This window comes from Lissotriton helveticus, chromosome 9 (assembly GCF_964261635.1).
Source record: "Lissotriton helveticus chromosome 9, aLisHel1.1, whole genome shotgun sequence".
NCBI lineage: Eukaryota > Metazoa > Chordata > Amphibia > Caudata > Salamandridae > Lissotriton > Lissotriton helveticus.
The window spans coordinates 544,134,684-544,155,306 of record NC_136070.1 but is presented as its reverse complement, the minus strand read 5'-3'; the positions used below and the strand labels follow the sequence as shown (position 1 = coordinate 544,155,306).

General features: G+C 45.2%; 1 protein-coding gene across 1 annotated transcript in view; it reads left to right on the top strand.

Moving 5' to 3' along the window:
- The first annotated feature begins 1,803 nt into the window (after positions 1–1,803).
- Positions 1,804–20,623, top strand: part of SYVN1 (synoviolin 1) — a 252,716-nt gene continuing 233,896 nt past the window's right edge. Inside the window, exon 1 of the mRNA XM_078660424.1 lies at positions 1,804–2,348. The gene's annotated coding sequence lies outside the window, so the exon portion shown is untranslated. The remainder of the gene's footprint in view (positions 2,349–20,623) is intronic.

Genomic DNA, 20,623 nt, shown 5'->3' with positions numbered 1-20,623 from the left:
GGACTGGACTGTTCCCATGAGGCACAGGGTCAGAGCTGATTTGCATATAGCCAGTGTCTAACCCAGGGTGGTGTGGAGTGTAAAAAAACGATGGATTTAGGCCCAGATCCTTGTACTGGGGTGAATGTATGACATTGTTCTACATTCTGTCCATCAACTGTGTTTTTTGCAATTTCACCCCGAGTGGGCTGGGGATGCTCAGACGTGAGTCCCAGGCTCTCCACACCACTGGAGTCAAGCTATCCAGGCTGATGAAGGCTACAGAAACCGGTCCTTGGATGCTTGATTCCGGTCTGGGAAAGACATGGCTTGGTAGTTCGGGCTGGACTGTTCCCATGAGGCACAGGGTCAGAGCTGATTTACATATAGCCAGTGTCTAACCCAGGGTGGTGTGGAGTGTAAAAAAAAAAACGATGGATTTAGGCCCAGATCCTTGTACTGGGGTGAATGTATGACATTGTTCTATATTCTGTCCATCAACTGTGTTTTTTGCAGGTCTGACTTTAACCTCTGTTATACCTCTGGTGTTGGTGGACTCTATACACACTGTACTTCATTCTAGTCCAGTATATATAGAGCCACTTTCTCACAGTAGGAGTGAGAAAGAAATTGGAAAACCACACAGTGATTACTGGTGGTTAGGTGTGAGTGGGCCAAGCTCAAAAGTGCACGAGGAAATTGTTTTAAACGAGGTTAGAGAGCTTAGCATGCATAAAGAGATCTAGGGATGAAGATGAATGTGAACAGACCCAGGATGATTCTAACTGTTCTTCGGAACTCGAGGAAGGGTTGCAAGGAAACCAAGGAAGTTTGGAGAATTTATGTGTGATTAATTGTCTGTGTATTTATTTCTCATGAAAGTATTTCTTAGTGAACATTTGATGAATTTGTGTGCAAGTATGTACCTATGTATTTATTTCGGTTGCATGTATTTATTAACATTGGTAAGGCCATGTTAAAGGGGTTAGTTATAGTATGTTAAAAAAAGAAAAGGGAATTGTGTAGTATATATATGGCAATTGGAAGTAATTACGCAAATGTTCAGTAGTATTCTGTGTATAATGTATTAGGTCATAGACAGGTACTCTTAGTTATAGGCATGTGTGCATAGAATGTTAATGCATTCTTCTGCTGGGAGCTGATTGTGTTGTCATGATTCAGAGGGGTTAATAATAAAAAAGACATATATACTTTGAAAATAGTGTCCTGGATAATTTATGGAACTACTACATCAATGCTAGCAACTTCCCACGGGGCTTATACGTGGAATGTTTAAGTTCTGTGTTTGGCAGCTGAAGAAGAGAAGTGGACTGACAGGTGGCCGTGCATTGCCTTTGCTGCCCTGGGTGGAGAATACACGTAACTTAACTAACATCTGTCGTCCTGTGACGACTGAAGCAACACGCACAATGCTACTAGAAAGCCACAGCTGACTGCGATAAACAATTCATTGGGCCACTGACGTCCAGTCAGTGCCAATTTAGTGCCTTTACATCTCTGACTATCAAATATTCGCTTTTTTATTTCACAAATAGCTGAAATCTATTTTTTTGGTTTCTCGTTTCATGTACATGACAGCTCGCGTGGGCACCGTGACGTACCCTCTTGTTTACCTTGTCACTTACTGAGCGGCGTGGCGTCTGAATCTTCATTGGTCCGCGTCCTCCCTAAGCGGCAAGTTTCTAATTGGGTAGTGTCATGACTAAGCAATACGCCGATATCCAATAGGTTTCAGCCACGGGCTTCGTCCAATAAACTCCAATTTGAGGGGTGTGAGGGAAGCGGAGCAGAAAAACACCCCCCTCCCGTTACTGGATATTTGGCATATCTCGAACACTACACATAGGTTATGCGGGCGCAACCATTGGTGCAACCAGTGGGCGGTAGCTATAATCACTTTTAACGTGAGTCTGCCCGGGACCTTGCAAGGGCAGCAATATCATATAAAAAGTAAAGGATAAGCGTCGCCTTTCACGTTTGTGTCTCGTGGGGGCAAGGGTAACAATTATAGTATCCCCTATTGTGAGTTGGGCCAGCCTAACAACCACTCCGGTCTATACCAAGCTCAGGCAAGAAGGGGTAGCGGCATTGGTTTATTCCCGGGTTTATTCCCGTGGACAGGCTTCTTCATCTGGCGCGCAATACAATGGCATACAACATGTAAGCCTGCATCGTTAATTCCCAACCCGAGGCTGACGCGTAGAAGCACGAAGCACCTTCAGGCGAACTGTTCTATTTGGTCCGGCCCAAGCGGAAGTGAGGTGTCTCATTTGCGGATGTACTTCCGGTAGTGCAGTTGGTGAATTGTACAGAGTGGGGAAGGAGTGGAGGTGTCTGGTGGGACCTAGGTAAGTGGAGCGGAGTGGAAAAGGAGCTAATCGTATGCGCTGATACAAGTTAAGACTTAGAAAGACTACAGAGTCTCGTGTAAAACAAACAGCAACCCTTGAGTGTTGCAGAATGACATATATTCAAGCCATAATGGAGTTGTAACAGCTGTTTGCTGTCTTGTACTAGGCTAGGGAGTGTCGCAGGATCCGGTGGTTTGCCATTCGTTCGCGTTTGACCAGAATTACTTTATTTGTTTTCCTTGTTAAAATTGGATAGAGTTCATAACTAGGGATTAGAAGATGCAAGACAAAGTACTTTGTAATTAAATTCTTGCTAGCAGGCTCTACAAATGCTTCACTTAAGTAGTACGTTTGTTACTTGTTGCAAGATACATTGCATCTTTCTTTCAGTATAGGCACGTAAAAGAATATGCGTATTAGCCGCAGTGTAACATGTATTTTCTTTCAGTTAAATGTATGCAAGTGTTTATGTATATGTGTATAAAATTCCATATTACAACACAAAAGGCAGATACAAATATGTATGGCTCTTGAACGTTGTTTTTATAAAATGCTGGAAATGTAATGCCACTATCAGCCTTAAAAGAGTTAATGTTTGAATTACAGTTTGAAGGGCTCAAATATATCCTTACTTTTTACATGTAGATTTCTTCATTATGCACATTACTGCATAGCAGGGTTGAAAAGTTTGCCGTACATGTTAGAAAGGGGCCTCTGAAAACCGCTGGAATTACTATGTTGCCCTTAGATTTGGATGTGACCTGGTGGTTACACAGAGTGCTTTGTTGTGGACACGTTATCATTGGAAAGTATTTGATTATGATTTAAACGACAGTTTGCAACACATACCTGTGTTTTGTAGTCCATTTCCACAGATTGGCTTGCCTGTTTTATAGCATAAAAGTTTAAAAGTTGCTGAATGAACATTATTTTCTGGAGCGGCTGCCTTAATTCTAAGCCTGGGTGCAAAACGCACGTCCATGACATCCATGTAGAATTTCCAGTTTTTGCAAGACAAACTGACTTTTAGGGGTCGAAATTAAATTAATTTACATAGTGCTAATTCTGAGAGACTGCTGTGGATCCGAACCTCTCTGTCTTCCAATGGACATTTAATGCTTCTACTCAGGTAAAGTTGCAGGTTCAAGTCTTAATGTATCCAATTTAGACTTTTTTGTCTAGAGTGAATACTAAAACACTGCAAATTGATTAAGTATAAATCCTGTTACAGTTGTTACTAATCTTCAAGACTGTAGCAATAAGTGATCTGTAAAACTAGTGTATGTTTGTACCTGCAAGACATTGGTGCAGTGGGGGCATGCTGATTTGACTGTAGCTTGACTTAAACTCTGGGTGGACATTCCTGCTGTATAATGTGTGTACTGCTGCTTGTAGTTTGAGTGTAAATTAAAAGGCAATCTAATGTTGTGTGACTTGAAGTTAGGAGCGTTTTCCTGTTTTTGTAATATTTAGCTAGCATATCTTTGCAAAATCTCCAAGAGGTGCAACCATACACCTATTTCTAGGGAATGTACCTTCAGCAGTCTGTCATGCAGCTGGCAGAGCAGGCAGCAATTCGGACCTTCCAACCTTAAAAATTTGCTAACCGTACAACACGTCTTCAAATTTGCAGGATGTTGAAAGATAGGCTGAAGAGACCATTGCCAGTGAACACAAACCACCAAGGAAAACTGAGAACCTACTTGGACATGATATAGTAACGTTATTAATTCATCGTGTTGCAGGCCTGCAGGGATTGATGGACGCATTTTCTGATTTTATGTTACAGAAGAAAATGGTCATAAATAAATCTAAAACATATACTATGATTTGTGGGCCCAAGCCTCCTAAATCCTTTTATATTGAAAAAACTCATTAAGACCGTGAATTCCTTTTGCTATTTAGGTATTGTTTTTACGGACAGTGGCTCTTGGTCTCAACATATTTCATATACCAGAGCCAAAATGAGCAGGGCAACTCAAGGTATTTTAAAATTTTCTTCCAAACTGGGGAGTCGGCCAGTTAATGAGATGGTAGCCTTATACAAGCTAAAGGAACAAGCATAGCCCCGTTGGGGGCAGGGCAATGGGGTCATTTAAATACCAAAGTCCTGCAATCCCAGGAAAACTTGTTTGTGAAACGGTTGCTTTATTTACCTTTATCTTCATCCAATACCATTGCTCATTATGAGACCGGCCTCCAGTTTTTAGAAGACTCCCTATTGGCCCGACCTCTATTACTGTGGGATTAAATATGGAAAAGGGAAGAAACAGGTTTTATCAAATCAATTATTTTAGACTGTCTTAAATTGCGAAATGCACTTAAAATTCCATGGCTGCTGTACGTAAATACTGTTCTAGAAAAGATATATAGAATATCAATTTGGACTGAAATGTCTAAAACCTTGATCTTCTCTAAGAAATGAATTAGAGACTCCTTTCTACAAAACAGTATAGATCTAAGGCTTTTGACTGAACAGAGCAAACCTATTGTGGCTCAGTATATATCGTACAGCAGCGATGTGATTACTAATAATCATTTGTCTAATGTAACTTATGCACAACATCGCTTTGTATTAACGAGATTTAGATGTGGCATTGTTAATTTTCTAGTAGCTTTTCCTACTATGCACTTTCATCCGCCTGCAGATTTTTTTATGACCATGTTACAATAGAAGTAAACAGCACGTTGCACTTCATGCTGTTTTGTAAATTTTATAAGCTTTTTAGATGTTTTTATATAAAGCCACTATTTATTTCATATAACATCAGGTCACACATAGAGGATATGACATTTTTGGTACGATTAAGTGACCCCCCTGACTTGTTGTAGTGTGGCCTTGTTCATTATCAAAGCAATTAATAAGAGGGAAAGTATAAGCTCATAGGAATATTGATTTGTTATGGTTTTAAATATTAGCTTTATAAATGATCATTTTACGTGTACAAATTATGATTTACCTCGATGTAGAAATATGAACGTTGTGGTCAATACATATGTCTAAGTTGTAATGTTTTTTATAATATGATTCTATAGGTTTTATTTTATAATTACTGTTCTTTTATGACTATCTTCAGATAGTCTAATAAAGATGAATGAATGTGTCATATTGATCATTTTACATTAATGCATTTCAGGTTAATTGAGCAAAAAGAGTTCTGAAATAGCTTTTAAGCAATACATTCTATCACTGTGCCAGCTTGTTTTCACCCCAGGCATCACAAAGCTCGTCAGCTCAGGCATGCATTAATAATATAATGAACAAACACTAAGTTCATCCAGGCACTTTACCTTACTACTGGTTGATCTCTAGTTTCTCCCATTCCCAACACATTTTGAGTAGCTCAAACTTCTCTGTGGCTTTTGTCAAGCCTCTGCCCTTAGTGGAACCATGATCATCCTCTTGGACATCAGAAGAATTGTTCAATATGTTGGACTAGGGCTCCTCCTATGATCTGGTACTTCGTGATATCTCTTAACTATTTTACACTGTTGGCCAAAAATCCTACTTAATCAGCTCTAATAGTGAGGTAAATGTGGGATCAGACTAATGGTCCTCGCTTGGAGCTATTTTACATACATATTGAAAAGTAGTATGTTAAATTGGGATCCTGCCTCTTCGCTCACCGATAACAGCTGCAGAGTTCCTAGTGGGTCTGCAGTGGCAATGCTTAAAAAAAAAAGTCTGTGCTTTGGCCTTGGTTTTTACTATGCAGTTGTACCTTGTGCTCACATATGTACGCTATTTCCAAATTCATATCTTAATATCTGATGGTGCAGAGGCTCATCTGTTAGTCAGGCATTAGGAGAATAAAGTTTGTTGTGACACCATACCTCAAAGATAGTTCTACTTCAAGATCTAGGATGTTGCATTTAGATCCTGTTTATCTGCCTGCGACACCCTGTTGAATAATTCAAAATTGGGGAGTCACTGGTTGCATGCTTTCAAGGGAACTCTACAATCATGATGTCAAGTTCAATGTCATGACTATACAGAACACACAATGACCATCATTGTGTGTAGTATATGTGCTGCTTTGCACTGGGCATGCCCTTGGAGCTAGAGATACATTTAGAGCACATGGGCACCAAATCCATGGAATGATGCTGAAGCGCAGTGGAAGGGACCATCTATCCCACGTACATTTTCGCATGCTTTCTTAGTGACTTACCAGTGCAGCCTGGAGACGCTGCAAACATAAAAGTACAGGGTTAGCTTTGAGGCCTGTAATGTATCTGAGGAGTACTACATTCATCACCATGCAGCACAACTCTTAGTTCACTCATAAGCTTTATTGCTCAGAATCACTGCATTGTAAAACTGTTGCCAATTCAGATCTTCTCATCTTACTCTACACATCTCTTCAGCCATATTGTTTCACAGGCCTTTAGTTGTTAGTCAGACCTCTGTCTGTGGTTTTCTTTTAAGGGCAACTCTGTTACACCCCTGCCCTACGAAATCTTTCCATGTTTCAACTCTCGAGGAACCAAAAAATCTCGGTGAGATTTTTTGGGATGGCCTGCGGTGATTGCTGACCCCTCGATGGTATCGTTAAAGTCTATATCTTCTAACATATCAGTTGACGAAGCAACATTGGTAGTTCATCAATTGTTCCTAAACTTTCCTGCGGTGAGATCGGACATGAATGACCTTGCACGTGTTGTGTTTTCTTAAATGCCTAGCATGTATTCCTGTCACTCTTTACATTGCTTTGATGACCCAAAGTTGCCAGACTCACACTGTGAAAACAGATAAGTCGTTTGCTCTGATAGAAACTTTTGAGAGGTGGCAGATATTGTGTCTCCAAGCAGACCTGGTTACATTCTGAACGGCCTAAAAACTCATCTGCTCCTCTAGTCATTGTGCTTGCTCGTTGGTAAACTGCCTGCCACACTAAAACCGATCGATCATCTTTCTATCCTGTCACGAGGGTGCCGTCAGTCTTTAGTGTATCCCTTCCTCCCAGCATTCTGAAGCCGCACTTACTCTGTGAGTACTGAACAAACAGCTGTTAAAAGAATGAAGAAGATACTGGAAAATACGCATAAGTATTGAAAATAAACACCTGTCCAGCGGTTTCCATAGAAGCTTAGGACGCAGCTGAGGAGCACACGAGCAATCCAGAAAAAACATTCTGGTGCATGAGGAAGTTGATGATTGTTACCTTTTAACTTTGTGGACGCCACAGTTAAGGAATTGAGAGAAAATGGGCTTGCCTTTCCAACTTCTTCATACATTTCTTAACTGCTGTATGGAGAGCAGCATTCTGAAAAACCGTTATAAACAAGGTCCAATACTAGCAATTACTTTTTTAATACAACAATTTTCTCGTTAACATGCTATCAAATTTTGTAGAAACCATCGCAATGGACCGCACACTGCTAGCCCCTCCTCCAGATCGCCCCTAGGGACTCTGTTACATGGAGTTCTTGAGTGGTTCACCCCAGTGGGTGCAAGTAGGTACTTGTTGGACTGATGATCTCTAGACCCGATACATGTCTCGGGTTTTTGGATATTGCCCGAGACATGGCTCGGGTTTCGGGATACCTTCCCTCATCAGTAGAGAAAATAGTTAAGGGTGGAAGAGAAGGCCGCCAAACAACCGTCAATGGCCTCGATGCCCGAACCGGCACGCAGGAGCGTTGTCCAGGAGCCCGTCGGCTGCTGACGAGCGGTAACAACCTCGAAACACGTGTCCAGGGATGGCCAACGCGACAGTGATTTTTGCTCAAGACTCTGGCAGAGGCGCACCCGCTGATGCTTACTTCATGGACCACAATGCTTTGGGGCAACACGCTGGTAGGACAAGCAGTGTGCGACCAATTGGACTTTCTTTTATATTCAGGCTCCCTTGAGCTGGTGGGGCTGACGAGCCCGGGTTACGCACCTGCGTGCCACGAGCGGTACCGGACCTGAGAATATTTTTTGGCAGCCTACGCAGCACCCCAACATACATGCCTATTCCCTGCTGACTAGAGGTAACAACCTCGAAACACGTGTCCAGGGATGGCCAACGCGACAGTGATTTTTGCTCAAGACTCTGGCAGAGGCGCACCCGCTGATGCTTACTTCATGGACCACAATGCTTTGGGGCAACACGCTGGTAGGACAAGCAGTGTGCGACCAATTGGACTTTCTTTTATATTCAGGCTCCCTTGAGCTGGTGGGGCTGACGAGCCCGGGTTACGCACCTGCGTGCCACGAGCGGTACCGGACCTGAGAATATTTTTTGGCAGCCTACGCAGCACCCCAACATACATGCCTATTCCCTGCTGACGAGAGGTAACAACCTCGAAACACGTGTCCAGGGATGGCCAACGCGACAGTGATTTTTGCTCAAGACTCTGGCAGAGGCGCACCCGCTGATGCTTACTTCATGGACCACAATGCTTTGGGGCAACACGCTGGTAGGACAAGCAGTGTGCGACCAATTGGACTTCCTTATGCTATCACATTTTGTTTTTTTCTCATTTCCATTTTTTGGCATTTCAACTATCAGTAGGTTAAAATATTTGTTATATTAAGGCCAGTTCTCTTTTAATGTAGTTAGAAGTGTGAGTTGTTCACCACCTAAAACTTAACATTTGTCCAATATGGTGCGTTAATGTCTCCTAAGGTTGGTTTAATATCTGAGTTGTAATCATTGAGTACTCTTGCCCTCTATCACCACACGTCGGTTCTCCTACAAACCACAGACTACCCGTTTCCCCAAGCACTCACCTCAGTCCCAGAAATTTAGGCTTCATACTCTAGGGAAAATTTTGCGTTTATCGTATCTGATTGCAGGAAAGTAAGACAGGAGCAATATGACTTGGCGGGACTTGAGACACTATCAGGTACCACATTTTGCTATCCACTTTTTAAAAACTTTTTTTCACGCAGTTAAGGTTAATATAGGGCGTAAACTATGACTGTTCAGTCTTTGAAGCGTGAGAGACATAGGCACATTTATGTGAATTAATGCACCTGTGGCTTGCATATCTGGTTTGTATCTCAGCTGGCAGACGGGCCTATCAGTGGTGGATGAAAAGGAAAACCAGTAATTGGTCAGTAGTAAATCTGGCCCTATGGCTCAGAAATGTTAAGTGCATGCTGGGTACGCCCAGTGTAAACGGCAGATTTGAATTTCTGTACAGCCGTTAGAGCCCTTCAACTTTTCGAGTTCGATGCATAGAGTATCTTTGTGTTGCTCAATAGTAAGATGTTCTCTACAGTGCTTGTAGAAAGCTGGCTTTGTGTATTGTAATTGTATTTATATAGCGCTTACTACCCCCGGTGAGGCATCACAGCACTTTTTCGGCGAGTAGTTTGCTACTCTGAAACCCCCAAAAAATTAGTGGTGAATTAGTATAGGAAGATATTTCATTAATTTGAGCAAAGGACATATGAGTTTATTATTTGGATTGAAAAAGGATAGCGGAGGGGTAGAAGAGGCAAGGGTTTGCATTTATGTGGAGCTTGCTACTACTGGTGAAGTGTCAAACCGCTTTTCGGCGGGCAGCACTCTACTCTGGAACCCAAATAGGATTAGTGGGGAATTAGTATAGGGAAATATTAAATTAATTTGAGAGGTGGACATGTTAGTCTGTTAGTTGGATTGAAAATGTATAGGGTAATATATGTAGATTTATGTTGTATTTAATAATCTCAGACTTTCAAGTGTTGCTTTACTTCAAGTTAATTTATTTGTTTTTATATATTTTTTTGTAATTCAATAGTGAAGCAATTGTAGGTAAATAGTTATGATAAAAGATTTACTTATTATGCAGTTACCTATATACATGTTAAATGTAGAAAATGAATATAAGTAATATGTACAGTTTAGCAGAACTAACAAATATCCATATACATTTAAACATAATTTTTATACACGTTTTTACAAAGCAATACACATATGTAGGTACACATCTATAGTCCAAATGAATGCTTATTTACAGAGGGATGTGCTGTATGCATCTGTTTAAGTATTGTAGTTATGTGGGAAAGAAGCAACTCTTGACCGCTAAGTGGTTATATCGTGCACAGAGTCCAGAGATTTCCCCAGAAGTCTACAGGGCTCAATACAAACACAAAGTGTTCTATTTGTGGAAGTGTGGGCGAGCAGCCTTAGGCCTAACACAGGGGAGTGTAGGACATTAGGTATGCACACCGTGACTAATAAATGGCACACAACTCAAAATGGAGATCTACACCAATTTTAGAAAAATAAGCTCTTTCAAGATTTATTTTAAGACCAAGATATTCGCGAAAATAAGTTTTTCAGGAAAAATACTTTAACAAGAATTTACAATGCAACGGTTTCGCCTTTGCAAAAGTTAGAGCTATTGGCATTGTAAATGACACAATTTTTATTTATGTGTTGGTTTTGAAAACAGATAAATAAATGGCATTGTCATTTACAATGTCAATAGCTTGATCTCTCGCAAATGCCACACACACCCACAGAGAGCCCCCCACACACACTCACCCACACAGAGCCCCCCACACATACACCCACACAGAGCCCCCCCCACACCGAGCCCCCCCACACACCCACACAGAGCCCCCCCACACACCCACACAGAGCCCCCAACACACTGCGAGCCCCACCACACAGAGCCCCCAACACACTGCGAGCCCCCCCACACAGAGCCCCCCACACACTGCGAGCCTCCCCCACACACTGCGAGCCCCCCCACACACAATGCGAGCCCCCCCCACACTGCGAGTACCCTACCTTTTTTAGTCTCCTGTTTATTTTTTGAAACGTTCTATTGAGTAACACATTTCTCATGTAAAGTAACAGGTCCTATAGTACAGTGCTCTGACACCTTTGGGTAATGTCCGCACTATATAAAAATGCACTAAATAAAAAAACTCTGTTCTTAGTTTCTTCCGGAGTCTGCACCTCTCTGTTCAGGTGTGTATATATATAGTGTGCTCTGGTGTATATTCCGGATTATGGATTCTAGAGTTTACTCCGTGGTCTGGATTCCAGCGTATCCCCTGTGTCCTCCTGGTGTGTAACTTTCCGTGCCGGTGTGTTCTGGAGTTTATTGCACACATTCTTCAGGCGCAAACATACCCACAACAGCCACACATTCAACCCGCACGACACACACATGCATTCAGAGAAATACCCTACATACTGCCTGAGCTCCCAGCATGATTAGTCTCCTTGCTGGATACATAACCATGCATATTCACACACATACAGCCATCCAGAGGCATAATAATAGTGCAAGAGCCCTAAGCAAGGTAACGTAACCCAGTAGGACTCCGTGGAGTATTTAAAAGACTCCATTGTGGGGGGCAATGGACCTCTCACTCACCTGTGACCTCCTTCTTATTACACTGCATTTGCATACTAGTGACAGCGACACCAATTTAATTATCTCAAACACATGCCATGCTGCAAAGAAGTGCACCGATCCTGCGGAAATAATCAGTTAAAGAAAAAATACACCTCACGCAGATAAATAAATCCACGCTGCAGACACACCCGTGCATGGTAGACAACCTCCTAACACATAATACAGCAGAAGCCAAACTGGAGGGGATGATGACAGCAGGGAGGCGGATGGGGAGGTTGGGTGTTTAAACTCCCGTCATGAAGGAGATGCCGTGAGATGAGGGGTAGTGCGGGGGCTGTCCGCGTGGATGAGATGGGTAATTGCAGGTATTGGTGCTAGTTGATGGACAGAGGACGAGTAGCTCTGCATTCATGAATGGAGGTGCGGAAATTCTACTTATCCAGCCGAGCGCTGTAAAGCGCCAAAGACAATAAATGGCACAAGCATCAAGACATATTATAGGAAGTAGGATTGATAGAACATGTTCTGGAGATATTGGGTACAAATAAGTGCAACTAGGTAGATTGGGGCATCAAATGAAAGAGGCTGCATTGTGATCAAAAAGATAGCAACATTTTGCTAATTCAAACAATAATGGCTAAACAAGCATTAAGCACGGACAGCGGGAGGGGGGTGGGTTAACGGGCACACGGACAGCGGGGGGGGGGGGGGAACGGGCACTCGGACAGCGGGAGGGGGGCGGGAACGGGATAAAAAAAATAGTGAAAATGGCAAAGAAAATAAAATTGGCTGCACAGCAATCCGGGGCGTCACATGCCCCCCACGGTCGGGCTCCGTGTGCACATGATCCTGGCGTGGACGTGGGGTGCGAGAGGGCCTTCCAGGCGCTGTGCTGAAGCTGGCGCCCCCCCCGCCCCAGCTCCACGGTGTCCAAGGTGCCTGATGTGTGATCTTGAGCAATTCACTACTACTTCTGCCTCGATTTCCACAAATGTTAACAAGCAACGAGGGGGGGGCCACAACAATACACAGAGGCGACGAAAGACGTACAAAGTTACAATAAAATTAAAAGAAAATGCTGCTCGCAAATCGAGGAACACATCCCGGCAACAGAAATCGCGCAGCCCACTCCTGCAAACGCCAGGATGAACTGAACACAACATGCCGTCCCCCCAAAAAAAATATAACATCCGCCCACAGCCGCATGACGTGCTAAAAGGGGCAGGATGAGAAAAACATCCCCGGAACACCCACGAATCGCCTCTGAAAATGACTGACAGATCTCACTTCCAATGGCTAGCCTCCATTTATGGAGCTAGCCAATGGAAGTGAGAGGCGGGACTTTTGTCCATACTAGTAAACCAAAGTTTTCGCCTTGCGCGAAAGTCTGCTGCGCAGCTTTCGGCGAGGCGAAACCTAAAAATTGGACACTTAGTGCAGTTTTCATTCTTTGCAATGTTAACACGTGGGAGCAAAACAAAAATGGTGTTCCACAGGTAAGTACACAACTTACTTATCGAGTTTTCGGGGTTTAAGATCAGCACTGGGCAAGGTTCAAGTTGGGACCAAAGGTGCACTACCAGCGGCACAGGGGCGGCCGGGTGCAGAGGTCACAGTCGAGGTCGGACACCCAATGTTAAACAATGGAGACTGGGGGTTATTAAAGATGCGCTGTTCACAGGTGAGTAAAACGGTTCCTTGGTTTGATCTCCTGGATTTAAGGCAAGCACAGGAGCGAGGCCACATGGTAGCACCAAACTTGCACCCACAGGAACGGCCAGGTGCAGAGTGCCAACACAGCGTCGGGCGCCTAATGCTTTTCAATGGAGGAGATTGGTTTTGAACAAACGCTGCAGGCTCAGGACAGGAGGCCGGATGAAGAAAACTCACAGCTGCCCAGGCAAGTAGAGATGCTAGGGGACATAGGGACACCGATGGTTAAGTTCCGAATGCCATGGTGCTTTGGGTGCAGGGGTGTCCTTAGGTATCAGAAATCTCTTACCAGGCAGGTTATGGTCAGGGGGAGTCTTCAAGTTCAGGCTACAGGCATCGAGGTGTAGTCTGGCAAGAATCAGCATAAGGTGGACTCCGGCTCGGAAGCCCTGGGGAACCTTCGCAGGACCCGTGGGCTACTTAGACTTGGGTGTCTAATACAGAGGTGGATCCGGAGGCGAGTTTGCAGTTCCCTGGGGCAGAATTAATTTTCTGTGCAGATGGGAAATTTAGAGTCTTTATTGAAGGAAGTCAGTCCTCCTAGGGTTTTGGAGGTCGCTGGGCCCGCAGGACGGATTATCTTTTTGTAGCAGAGGCGAAAGGCAGCAGAAAGGCCGGCAGAGCTAGTTCACTCAGTCACTGGTCTTTCTCTTGTTTGGCTTTTTGGTGTTTGGGCTTCTTAGGCCGTTGTAGATCTGATTTCAGGGCCTGGGGGTGCCACCTAAATACTAGATTTAGGCGTGTTACAGGGGAGTAAGGGGTAGGTACTAATGGGTTCCTTGCCTGGGGTGTCTACACCCACTATTATGCCATTCTCCTGTGGGGGTGGGGGGGCCTAGCCCGATTAGATAAGTCCCACCTTCTTGAAGATGGTGGGCACTGTAAAATATGCTTCACTTTGCCTCCTGCATTTGAGGGGTGGAGTTGGCGAATGGGCTCACACCTCCTACTCTTATTAAGTTTTCCTGCCGGTTCTCCCATCAAAAGTGTGGGTTCGAACTGGCAGCTGCCATCTGTTTCTAGCAGCAGAGGCCGGGGTGACATTACAAAGGCGGCAAGACCTTTAAAGCTTCTCTCTCGAACACTTTGCTCATCCTCAGTGGGGGGGGGGGTGACACCTACACCTTGGATGTTCTTTGTTTCTGGCCTCTCTCAATTATTTCCAAGTGGACTCGGTCCCGCAGCTGCTCAACTGCGGGTCCCAGCATGCATCAGGTAAGTGTTCACAAGTGTACTGGGTCTCATACCTTTCTGCTGTATAGCGTTGTTCCATCCAGTATCACTCTTCCCTTTGCCAACCTGACGCTGCATAAACATCTACTGCCAAGTGCTTTAAATTGCTGCAATGTTCCAAAATATGCGCTTAAGCAGCAAAGTTGTAGGAGAAAGGAAGACACCCTTCTCCCCTCCCTTTCTTCAAAAGCATACCACGTAGCCCAGGAAATCCAATGGCTGGTACCGTTGTAAGCGAGTACCAGCCATTGGATTTCCTGATGCATGCTTTAAATATATATCTTTTAAATATTTGTCCGTTAAGTTTAAAAAAAAAATCAGCATGTGAATTTGTTTGACGGATGCTTGTTTCCATATTTTTGTGCATTGTTCTGCTGTTCAAATCATCAAAAATTCTTTGATCTTTTCCCTGTCTTCCAACAATGATTCAGTGTGGGTCCTGCATTCCAGTAATTGATTACATTGTGGGCTGAGGTTGCTGCATGCTTTCTGCATGGTAGTCCTAAACAGTGAATCAGTCATACGAGGCTCCACGGTGGGCTGTGGTAGCTACATGATTCCAGTCTCCTGCAAGGGGTGCCCAAGAAGTGGTATGATAAAACCTTTTCCCCCTCAACCAACAGCTTCTCCCACCTTCCTGCTCACACTTGTCACTAGGACACAGGGTGGACCAGTGTGTGTGAAAATAAGAAAAATGCAGAACTAGTCACAGAGCTGACATGTTGGAATACACACAGGCTTGCTGCTCCTCAACTATAAGGATGGCGTTGAAACTCCCCTCATTGTGTCAATATATCCTAGCAGGAATCATATGGTCCTAAACCCATGGTCACTAGGAGATTCTCAGAGGTTTGGATATTGACTTCCAGCTCCCCTTACCAGGTTTGGGACCTGTAACCCGTAGAATAGTCAAGTAGTCTGCCAGTGGGAGTTGTCTTCAACTAACTTTGAAAGATGCTAGACTACTCAGTAAGGGTACTGGAGGTACATGTGCATGAAAAAGACACTGTTCAGAAGAACCTTACTCTGTGAAGGGCCACAGTACAGTAGCCCCCATACTGTGACTTGGGTTGCACCCACCCCCCATATCCACTGATAAGTCTGCGGAAAGATCTAGAGGCCCAGATGCAGCTCCCCAGTAGAGGCCAAATCAACACCTGTGCTTAGAGTGTCTGGGAATTCACCAAGAGGAGGATTTCTATTCAAGACCGAGCACTGAGAATTGTTACACTACTAAGACAAACTCAACTGTTGGATGCAGCCAAACTTCCAGGAAAGAGTTCACTTGCCAAGAGAAGTCGTAATCAACAGGAGTGTCACCACTGCGACTTGGGATGGGCACCTATTTGGATAAGTTTTTTTGAGATTGGGCCAGGGAAGACTCAAGTGGAAATAACTCAGTGAGCACTTTGACAACCATTGAACCTCTGACTGACTGCTGCTGCCGTGGTTTACTTGAGGATGTGGGCACTGGCCATCATCTCATTCAGAGGTACCTTTGGCTTGAGTCAGGTTTTCACTATTGCCACACTGTGGACCTTACAGTACATACCAGTAGGAATCGGCCCACTCATGGTGACAGCGATTGATGCTTAGCTGCCTGCTCAGTAAGACCTCACAAACTTTTCCACAATGTTCAGAAAAGCCTTGAGTAGTCTTCTGAAAATAAGATATTTATCTGTAGATCTTATGTTTGGGTGTAATGAGTTCCATAGTTTAGCTGCTTGAGCAGAGAATGATGTGCCACCTATGTTTTTTAGGTTTCGCCTGGCGTTCGCTGCAGAGCAGCGTTCGCGCAGGCAAAATCTTTTGAGAAGCAATATGAGGCTTTGTCCCGCCTCTGTTCCATTGGCTAGCTCCATAAATGGAGGCTAGCCATTGGAACAGAGATGCGTCAGTCATTGCCCGAGCAGATTCGTGGGCGTTCAGGCGATTTTTACTCATCCCGCCCCTTTTAGAACGTCATGCAGCGGTGGGCGGATGTTATTTTTTGGGGGGGGGGGACGGCATGTTGTGTTAAGTTCATCGTGGCTTTTGCAGGAGTGGACTGCGCGATTTCTGTTGCCGGGATGTGTTCCTCGATTTGCGAGCAGGTAAGCAGCATTTTCTTATAATTTTATTGTAACTTTGTACGTCTTTCCGTTTTTGTCGTCTCTGTGTATTGTTGTGGCCACCCCCTCGTTGCTTGTTAACATTTGTGGAAATCAAGGCAGAAGTAGTAGTGAATTGCTCAAGATCACACATCAGGCACCTTGGACAACGTGGAGCTGGGATTCGAATACTGGAGGCAGCATAGAATGTTGGAATTATTGAGAGCCCTGACACCTTCGTGTAAAGTTCGCGCTATATAAAAACGCATACATAAATAAATAATTGTAGGATGCTGATTATAGGGTAATTCGCCAGCCAGGAGCAGACGGCTGTGGTAGGCAGCGGTCATCCCATGCCATGTGGGGCTGTAGTAACTGCTCTCGTGCTGTGGTAACAAGTGTGATGTCATAGTACCAGTGCATTGGCAGCTCTAGGCGGGTCCCTCCAGTGGCAAAGACCAGATCTGTAGTGATCGACAGCAACAAAGCCTCCACCTCATGCTTGAGTTTTGGGCTGACAACCGTCTACCCCGCCTGCTCTAAGTAGTGGGAGTAACAATCTTGCATTCCCGGTGATGCCTCTTGTCATCCCATCCCTTCGATTCTTAGTGCTTCGATGTTGCAACGGTAAAGCGCAGGATTGTAACAATCACAACTACGCCGATGCCTGGAGTGCGAATGTAACAGCCCCTGACTGTGAAGTGCTGGCTGGTTGTAATAAACCTCCGCTCTTGCGTGTGAAATGCTCTGAGGTCCCCCATCCCCCGAAACGGTTCCACCCGGCGCTCTTCCCATCTCGAAAGGCTGACACGAGTACCCCTCCCCCGCCGTCAAACTTGAAATACTTGCTACCCAGCCTTGACTCAACTCACCACAACAACAAACATTCGTAGAAGCCCCTGTAGTATAGAGCGATGCATGACGCTGCCGAGGGGCGCGTCACTCCGCCCAGGACTCGAGCGGTGGCTGTGGGCTACTGACCTGGCAACTGTCCAGCAAAGCACCGCGCAGGGCTGAGCGCCGGCGGGAGGGGCGGGACAGCTGGGCGGAATCCACGAGAAGGAATGCCCACCTCGCGCTCCATTTTGTGTCTGTCCCTGCCTCTGACGTGTTCTTGCAGCACCCACAGACCGCCGGCGGTCACGCCATGGAGGAGGTTGGTCCCTGGAAACCTAGATCTCGGCGGAAGGCGGAGGGCACTCTGTCTTATCCTGCCAAGAAGGGCTCTGACCTTCGTACATGGAGATCTGCTCTTTAACAAGTTACTCTTTCTACACAACGAATTACAGCATTGCCCTTCAAATTGCTTTCTTGATTTCTAAATGTAAGACCGACTCGTAGAGGACCGGTACTTTGGCATCCAACGCGACCTGCTCCTCCTTTTATCATCCTCACAAAGATTAAATACGGAGTTCACCCCTCCGGATTTGAAATGTTTTGGGGTTGACTGTACACAGACATCTTCAGCAAATGCATTTGTTCACTTAGTTACTGGCGTACTCTCAAGAACTTGTCAATCACTACAATAGCTTCGTTATTGTACCAGAAGTCCCGCTGCACGATACACAGATGTTTTTCACTATTCCCTTGGCAGGAGAGGAGGATATGCTGGGATGAGGCTTGCCGGGAGTGAAAGCCTTGGGTGGCAGTAGGCTTTCTTGAGGCGCAGTTAGTCACCGGTGAGATTATACTGGTATGGCGTGATAGTTGTCATATTTATTTATTTATTTGAAATCTTATATAGCGCGTAGTTACCCTCGGGCATCCCAGTGCTTAACCAGACAGCAACGATAACCAGGAGCCAGATCAATTACATCACATGGGGAATAAGTGTGTTTTCAAAAGCTTCCGAAAACGAAGAGTGCAGGTCTCTAAGCGCATCCTCAATGGAAGCGCATTCCAGAGGGTGGCTGTATGAACCGAGAATCTTCTACCCGCCGTACGAGCCCTATTGACCCTAGGGACCTGAAGCAGGTGTTTCTGGTCAGAGCGTAAAACTCTGTTTGCTTTATATGGCACCACTAAGTTCTTTAAAATGGGAGGTCCCCTCCCCTGGAGGATTCTATGTGCTGTGCAAAGGCCTTTAAATTTCACCCTCTCCCGCACCGGAAGCCAATGAAGTGACTTCAGAGCCGGTTTGGCTGACTGTCTCCTTGGCACATTCGTCAGCATCCTGGCTGCGGCATTCTGTACCCGCTGAAGCTTACTTAACGTAGCTTCTGGGGCCCCAAGGAAAATAGCATTGCAAGAGTCGAGCCTTGAGATAATCAGACCCTGGATAAGTAACTTCCTATATGTCAAAGGAAGGAGGGGCAAGACTTTACGGGCTGAACGGAGGAGCCCCAAACAGACCCCTGCTGTTTTCTTAGCCTGGGTCTTAAAAGAGAGGTCTTGCTCTAACCACACCCCAAAGCTCTTGATCTCCTGCTTGGGGCTGGGAAGCTCGCCCAGACAGCTGGGCCAGATGGTCGAAGGGAGTAAGGGGATCTTGTTTTGCGAAAGTGGAATTGGGATGAAATCTGGAAACCTATTTCAATTAATACTGGAATATCAGATAAACACCACATAACTCATTACAGAGCGTTGGTGCACAGTCCTCAACTTATTTTATGTTCTGTGTGTGTGGGGCTCTGTGTGTGTGTGTGTGTGGGGCTCTGTGTGTGTGTGTGTGGGGCTCTGTGTGTGTGTGTGTGGGGCTCTGTGTGTGTGGGGCTCTGTGTGTGTGTGTGGGGCTCTGTGTGTGTGTGGGGCTCTGTGTGTGTGGGGCTGTGTGTGTGTGTGGGGCTCTGTGTGTGTGTGTGGGGCTCTGTGTGTGTGTGTGGGGCTCTGTGTGTGTGTGTGGGGCTCTGTGTGTGTGTGTGGGGCTCTGTGTGTGTGTGTGGGGCTCTGTGTGTGTGTGTGGGGCTCTGTGTGTGTGTGTGGGGCTCTGTGTGTGTGTGGGGCTCTGTGTGTGTGTGGGGCTCTGTGTGTGTGGGGCTCTGTGTGTGTTGGGGCTCTGTGTGTGTTGGGGCTCTGTCTGTGTGGCTAGCTTTTTTTTGTAGGTGGCTGTGTGTGGGTGGCTCTGTGTGTGTGTGGGTGGCTCTGTGTGTGTGTGTGTGGGTGGCTCTCTGTGTGTGTGTGGGTGGCTCTCTGTGTGTGTGTGTGGGTGGCTCTCTGTGTGTGTGGGTGGCTCTCTGTGTGTGTGCGTGTGGGTGCAAATGCAATATGTCTCGCATTTGCGAGAGATTAAGCTATTGGCATTGTAAATGACAATGCCATTTATTTATCAGTTTTCAAAACCAACACATAAATAAAAAATTTGTCATCTACAATGCCAATAGCTCTAACTTTTACAAAGGCGAAACTGTTGCATTGTAAATGCTTGTTTTTTTTTCTTGTATGGTGGGATTTTGAGGCGAGGTGCCAATCCAGAGCGATGGTTTCTTTGTTGAATGTATTCGGTGATTTTATTCCTGATGAGGATCGTCCCTGTTCCATGAATCGCTTTGTGGGTGATTCAGAGCAGCTTGAATGTGGATCTTCTGGCAACCGGTAACCAATGTAGGAGCTTCAAGGCAGGAGATATGTGGGATTGTAGCTCTACATGTAGGAGTAGTCTGGCAGCAGATTTCTGAATCTGTTATAGCCTTTTCATTGTTAAAAGTGATCAGTGGGGCAGCAGGACTGGGTGATGTTGGGCATGCTGATGGCAAAACGTAATATCGCCAGGCTGTGGGGCTCTGCAGGGTCACCGACACTACATAACTGGTGTAAAGATATGGATGGGGCGATGGTAGCGGAGTAGGCTGTATATATCCATCGTGGCTGCCCAGGCAAATGGGGTAAGATATGGGGTGAGTGGAACACGTTCAGGGGTAACCTCTGCGAACCGCTGAGCGCCACTGGGGACGATGAGGAACTAGACTAAAGGTATCTAATTGGATGTATAGTTGATGAAGTGAT